General features: G+C 51.4%; 1 protein-coding gene across 10 annotated transcripts in view; it reads left to right on the top strand.

Annotated features, from left to right (window-relative positions):
* Positions 1 to 4,734: 4,734 nt before the first annotated feature.
* STAU1 (staufen double-stranded RNA binding protein 1) overlaps positions 4,735 to 6,314 on the top strand; it is a 34,705-nt gene continuing 33,125 nt past the window's right edge. For 6 of the 10 annotated variants that reach the window (XM_052683564.1, XM_052683563.1, XM_052683559.1 and 3 more), the window contains exon 1: positions 4,736 to 4,891. The gene's annotated coding sequence lies outside the window, so the exon portion shown is untranslated. Of the gene's footprint in view, positions 4,892 to 6,314 lie in introns of all 10 variants that reach the window. The other 4 variants (XR_008206901.1, XM_052683560.1, XM_052683555.1 and 1 more) reach the window with 2 other exon arrangements.

The raw sequence follows: 6,314 nt of genomic DNA, 5'->3' as shown, positions 1-6,314 counted from the left end.
AAGGTGCATGAGTGTTTATTTACAACGCTTAGCCTTTCAGGGAAATGACATTTTCTAGTGTAGTGCAGGCACAAAGATCATCTCTTCTTCAGCATACAAGGAAATGTTGATAGCAGCACCCTCACCTTTAATCAGGGGGAAGCCTTATTGCTACTTCTGACATCTCCTATCCTTAAGATTTAGGAGGCAACACAATGTTCCACACAGATTTATCTGTTGATTTTAATGGAAACTGACAAGCAAGGCAATAACAGTTTTCAGAAGACTGATGAACTTCTCTCAGCCGCCCTTCAGTGTGTTCTTTATTACACTGCTGGACAAATATCAGTTCCTTCAGAAAGCTCAGACTGGGAACACCTGCTGTCAGTGGATCTTCTGAGGACCTGTAAGCATCTGCTTTGATTTCAGACAAAACTGCACATCCTGGAACTGTGTCACCAGTTCTCCCTTGTAACTGATAGTGGTAGTATATGTATTCAAGGGAAAGATGATTACTTCTTTTTGAATACAAAATTGATAAAAGGACATCTGTTTTGCATCCCTTGACACCATGGAACTAATCTACTGTCCTAGATTATTTGGATCCTACTGATTTGCAGTTCTCAACTTCTAAATACTGTGTCTTCTGCTACAGAAGAAAACAACTGAACACCTTATTCTTCAAAACAACAAAAACCCCACAACCCTCAAGACCACTAGATGTTCTTTTTTCATTGGTTCTGAATGGACCAAAATGATTCCAGCATTCCTGCAGTGGCAGCAGCACCTACTGCTACAAAGTTATGTTTCTTTTTTTCTTCATTTAAATGTGTGCTGAAGTAAAAGTCATCCAGTGAGCCAGAGCATTCACTCTAAGAATTACCTGATGAGGCCAGAGCACGTTCTTTCTCACACTCAGCTGACTCTTTCTCAGCTGACTTCTGCTTTCAGAAAAGTCTGTTTTCTTTAGGCTTTCAGCAGCTTATTTGAAGGTACCTTCCAGCCAGCTGTACTTCTTTGATTGCTGAATGTACTTCTGCACTTGTTCGTGGCCTTTCAATGAGAACAGCCTTCCTCTACTGCTGTCAAGGACAGGTCAGACTCGAGCTGTCAGAGCAGTATTTCACACGAACAAAATAACCAGAGGGCACTTGGTGAGATTTCAGAGCTGCTCACAGCAATCTGTTCACATTCTTTGCCTTCCCCCCAGGTTCACTCGTTCCCATAGAAGACAAGCGATTTTCCCTTTGTCCTGAGACTGCACGCCTCATGCAGTCACAAGTGCAGCTGAGATGCTGGCAAAGGCACCTAAAAGCAGTTCGACAAAATTTTGGAAGAATCAAAGGTGTGTTCCCTGCAGTACAGCAGAAACATACACCTGCAGCTTGGTAACGAAGTCTGGCTGTAGCAGTGTGGAGGTTTGGGCACCGTGCTGTAAGCAGTGGAGGTGGTTCACCCCATGCCCAGTGCTGTCTTCCCCTTGGGATATGGCTACACTCTGCTCCAAAGTAGATTGTTGGTTTTCATGTCCCAAAGCTCCCGAAGTCATACACTGATTACTGCCTTAAAATAGTTATTAAAAAATATCATGACGTGTTTTGCTGATCCATCAACCAAAAAAAAAAAGCTGAGAGGAAAAAAGTGAAACAATAAATGCTTTATTTTCCCTTGCATTCCTACTCCTACTTATTTAAGTGAACGAATTACTGCCTTACTGTAACTTAGAGGAGACATGATGTGGTTATAAGGATAGGCAATAGCAGATACAATTGCTTCAGCCCAGTTTGAAATCACCCACGAAAGGTAAAGGTCACAGTCAGGTAATGAAGGAATTGCTCACCTAGCACTGAGGATTGGGGCTCATCAAACACTCTTTTTAAAAGAGGCGATTTCTGAGTAGAGATGTTTCCCTTACTGCTGCCAGCCCTGAAATGAGGTAAGGGATGCCCAGGTCATGGAGGTGAGTTGCTTCCACCTGGCTCTCAGGGCTGGCCACTGCCCTTCTCCAGGTGCTCATATGCTGGCTCAGGCCATGACCTAATGCTTCCCATGCTGAGGTGTTCCCAGGAGCTACCAGCCAGTATGTGACAAACTCAGTGATGCTGGTAGATAGTTCAAAGTGCCTAGAGATGGGCCTAAAACTTTTCTCTCCGAGTAATGATCTTTGAATTCACACGAGGTCAAAGCTTATGTTGGACTAAATGTTTTGTATTCAAGATGCGGTTAGCAGTAAACACATTATTACTGTGAAGTAATTACCAGGAACTGAAGAAAAATATTTGGTTACAAATGAGTCAGAAAAGCAGAATGAAAGGGGTTTAGCACAGCTCGTTGGTGTATTCAGCTTTCCTGAGTTTTAATTTCCAAAAGCTGCGAAGAGAAATTCATGCTCCTTTTTTTGTGCCTGATATAAGGGATATTGTGAAATAAGTAACAAAATACATTAATAACAAAAATCAGATTTCATCTGAAAACACTGAAATCATAGCATTGTGTCCTTCATAGAAGAAATGAAAGTTTCAACTATCTCACACTTGTTAGCTGGAAATGGGCCTCTGCCCTGTTTTGTTCCAGCTGCTGCAGTAAGAGTGGACATTAAGAGTGCATTAAGAGTAACATTTTTCAGTAAGTAATAATAATAATGCAGTATTAGAGGGGTAAATACCCTTCAAACAGAAGGACAAACAGTGGATATTGGAGGTGCTGTGCCAAGCAGTCCTCAGACTACACGTGCATTTGATTAAAACTGTATTCAACTTTATAACGTGGCTGCAGATGCTTTCTGTCTCAACCAAGTGCAGACTTTACACTCGCATTGGCCAGGAGGAAAAAAGAAAAATAAAACTGAACTTGTAGCAAAACCCAGTGCAGCAGAGAAGATGCCTCCGTATTTCTCTCTCTTCCCCTAACTTGTTCCAGAAATCTGCACAAAAAGCTGTTTCTGTTATAGATAACATTCAGCCTTTACAGTAACAATTACACAACACTGGAATTTCACTTCCTTCTTGAAGTTTAACTGTTGCTGGAATAGGATCTAACAGCACAGACTGTGATGCAACAGACCACAAGAACATACAAAGAGGTGTTTCAACGTGATATGGGATATACGTCTATATGCTTGTATACCACAGAATGTTTTTTCAATGCTGCGTTGTCGATGGATTTGATGTGTCTCACGTATCTCCTTTATGGTATCTTTGGAATCCATACCAGTATTAAATACAGCCGTGGACATGGAGCTTTAGATATGTTTTTTATTTCTCCTTTGTTTCTGCTGGAATGGTGTGGCTGTGATTCTCGTCACTGGACATGAAGGCTTTTGCACTTACAGTAGAATTAAGTTCCATGTATTAGGTCAGTGAATGCTGTGGGCTGAATGGCACTCTTATTTTTGTGAAAATGGCATAAATTACCGGCATGCAATTTAATGATGCCACGGGGTATAACTGCAAACCTGTAAGTTAAAATGTACTTTTCATTATTAAGAAAGATAAAATATTTCTAAAGCAACAAGTTCTCACATCTTTTCCTCACAAATAGGCCTGACGTCACACGAGTGAGACTGCTTAGCACTGCGAGTTTGCTCGTGTGGATTGGTTATGAAAAGCGATTGTATCGCTTAGGAAATCACGCAGGCAAGGAAAGCGTTGCCTTTAGAATATTTACGCCCAAGAACAGCACGCACCAGAACCTGAGCAGCACTTGGGGTGCTGCAGTGAGCAGGAAGAGCCTCCACCGCCTCGCAGCCCGAGCGCTCAGACAGCGGCAGGCGCTGCTGTTCTCACTCTGCTTTGGAGAGCTCTGCGATCCGCAGTGACGTTATCGGGACTTCAAAGCGCCATGATACATCTGAAAGCGCAGATCTCAGTGGCAGCAAGTTGGAATTTTTGCTTTCTTAGCACAGAATCGGTACATTCACAGCTCGGTTCCGCCTCGGCTGCCGTGCGGGGCCTCGCTCCGGGCTGCGATGCCGGGAGCGGCGAGTAACCGAGCCCGTTAGCTCGGGGCTGCAGGGCTGAAGGCACGGCTGCCAGCGGCTCAGCGAGGAGGGGGGCAGGCAGAGCGAGCTCGCAGCGCTCGCAGCTCCGTCGGCTGACGTTTCTTATTAACTCCCGGCTTACAGCGGCGCCGCTCGGCCGGCACTCAGCCGCGCCTCCCTTCACCCAACGGAACGGAACGGAGCGCGCCGCGCCTCGCACTGTTCGCGCCCGCAAAGGACCGCTTTAAGCGGCTCTGCGCTGCCGCAGCCCAGACAGCGCAACGGCGAGCGGAGCTCCCGCAGCGCTCTCGATGCCCCGGCCGCCGCCCCCCCGGATGTGGCCGCTCGCAGCCGAGCCGCTGGGCGGACGCCGGGGACGCTTTTTACCGCGGTCGAGGCTCCCGGCCCTCGAAACACAAGGACGCGGGCACGGAAAGCACCGAGCCCCAGGAAAACCGGGAGCGGCGGCGCCCAGCCTGCAGCTTCCCCTGGGCGCCTGCATCCCGGCCGGGCACAGAGAGCGTGGCGCGCGCGGCGCACGCCGGGAGCTGTAGTCCGAGCCGTACTCAGACTGCGCGGAGCCGGCCCGCAGCAGGGGTGCGAGGCACGCCGGGACTTGTAGTCGCCGCGAAGGAGGCGGTGCTCCCGCCGGCCCTCGCGCCCGTTGGCCGAAAGCGCGGAGCGGGGCGTTTCCCGAGGAGGCTCGAGCGCTTCCGATTGGCTGCCCGCCTCCCCCGCCTCCCGCCGCGGTGGCGTCACTTCCTCCCCGGCCGGAGCTGGCCCCGCTCATTCTCTTTAGTGTTTGCCCTGTGCCCGCCGCCTCCCTCCGCCGCCGCGGTCGCCCCCCGGCCCCCTCGGGACCCGGCCCATGGACTGAGCCGCCCGCTGGCCCGCCCCCGCAGCCGGCCCGGGAGCCGCAGCCCAGGCAGCCAGGTGAGGGGGAGGCGGCCCGGGCTCCCCCCGGTAGCGGGGCGGGGGGTGGCGGTGGGGCCTAGTGAGGCCCCGGGGAGGGGCCCGGCTCCGCTCCCCCCGCCCCGCTCTCGGCCCTGCCCGGCCGCTCGGAGGGGCGGCCCTGCCGCGGGGGGAGCGGGCGGGTGGCGGGGGCGCGCCGCGGGGCCGCCCCTCGGAGCCTAGCCGGGTCCCTGCCGGGAGCGGCTCCGGCCCCAGCCGCCCCTAACGCCGGGATGGAGCCGGCGGCGCCCACCGGGAGGTGACGGCGGACGGAACGGAGGCTGACCTCGACGCGCCCCCGTCCCGCTTCGGCGCGGTGGGAGCGATGGCGGCCGCCCTTGGAGCGGGGCCGTGTGAGCCGGGGGCTCTCGGTGCGCCCGCTGCCCGGAGCTGGACGGCGGCTGCGGCTGTCGGGTTGCCGCCCGGCCCCTCCGCTGGCTGTAAGGACGGCGCGGCGGCCCGCGGTTTTTCTCCCCGCGCACGTCTCGGCGCGCAACCCGAGGCTGCGGCGGGCAGCGCTGCTTCCCGGCCCCGTGCCGTCCTCTCGCCGCAGCAGAGCTCTTTCCCCGTTTCTCGCTCGCATCACAGAGTTTCTCAGGGGCTGTGGCAGCAACAAGTTCCTGTCTCATCCTTGCTGCTGTCTGCTCCCAGCTACACGGCTCGGGTCCGTTTGTGTTCTCTGCGGGGTGGTGCTGTGCTGGGAGCGGTGACAGTCGTTCCTATTGATCCGTGGGTTGGGGATTTTCTGTCCTTTTTCTACCAGGTTAAAGGGAAACCTGGGAGGAACGTCGTAGGGAATTGATAGGCAGCGAGGTGTATCAATAGCAGTGAAATGAGACACCTGCATAGAAGGCTCTTGCCTGCTTTTAGAATGGCGTATTTAAGGAAGTTCTGAAATTCTACCAATGATGTACAACTGTGCTGCACGGTTGCTCTGTCCGTGCTGACAGATCATTGTTTTTTATAAATCCTTTCAAAGTGAGTTTTAATAATACAGCCGTGGCTGTGATGAAGCAAAGCATTCCCTGATTTGTCCATTTATCATCTCATGATGAGACATCCTGATATTAAGTAACAAATCTGTGTGTTCGGACTGCTCTGGAGGTGATAGCTGTCATAACTTAGCCAGGCGAGCATCGCATCCTGAGGAAAGTTTTGGGAGTAAGTGGGTCCAATTCTTTCTGCACGTATCATTTTCTGATATTGGCTCAGAATATCATTTCAGAACTGCTCTGAAGTGTATATCCTAGAATCATAGAATGGCCTGGGTTGAAAAGGACCCCAATGTTCAGTTAGTTTCAACCCCCTGCTATGTGCAGGGTTGCCAACCACCAGACCAAGCGAGATAACAATTCTTTGTGATTACTTTAAGTAATGCTTTGCAAATTTTCCTAACGTGTATCAT

Source organism: Tympanuchus pallidicinctus, unplaced genomic scaffold (genome assembly GCF_026119805.1).
Source record: "Tympanuchus pallidicinctus isolate F22 unplaced genomic scaffold, pur_lepc_1.0 scaffold20, whole genome shotgun sequence".
Lineage (NCBI taxonomy): Eukaryota > Metazoa > Chordata > Aves > Galliformes > Phasianidae > Tympanuchus > Tympanuchus pallidicinctus.
The sequence above is the reverse complement of the archived record's forward strand: the minus strand, read 5'-3'. Positions and strand labels throughout refer to the sequence as shown.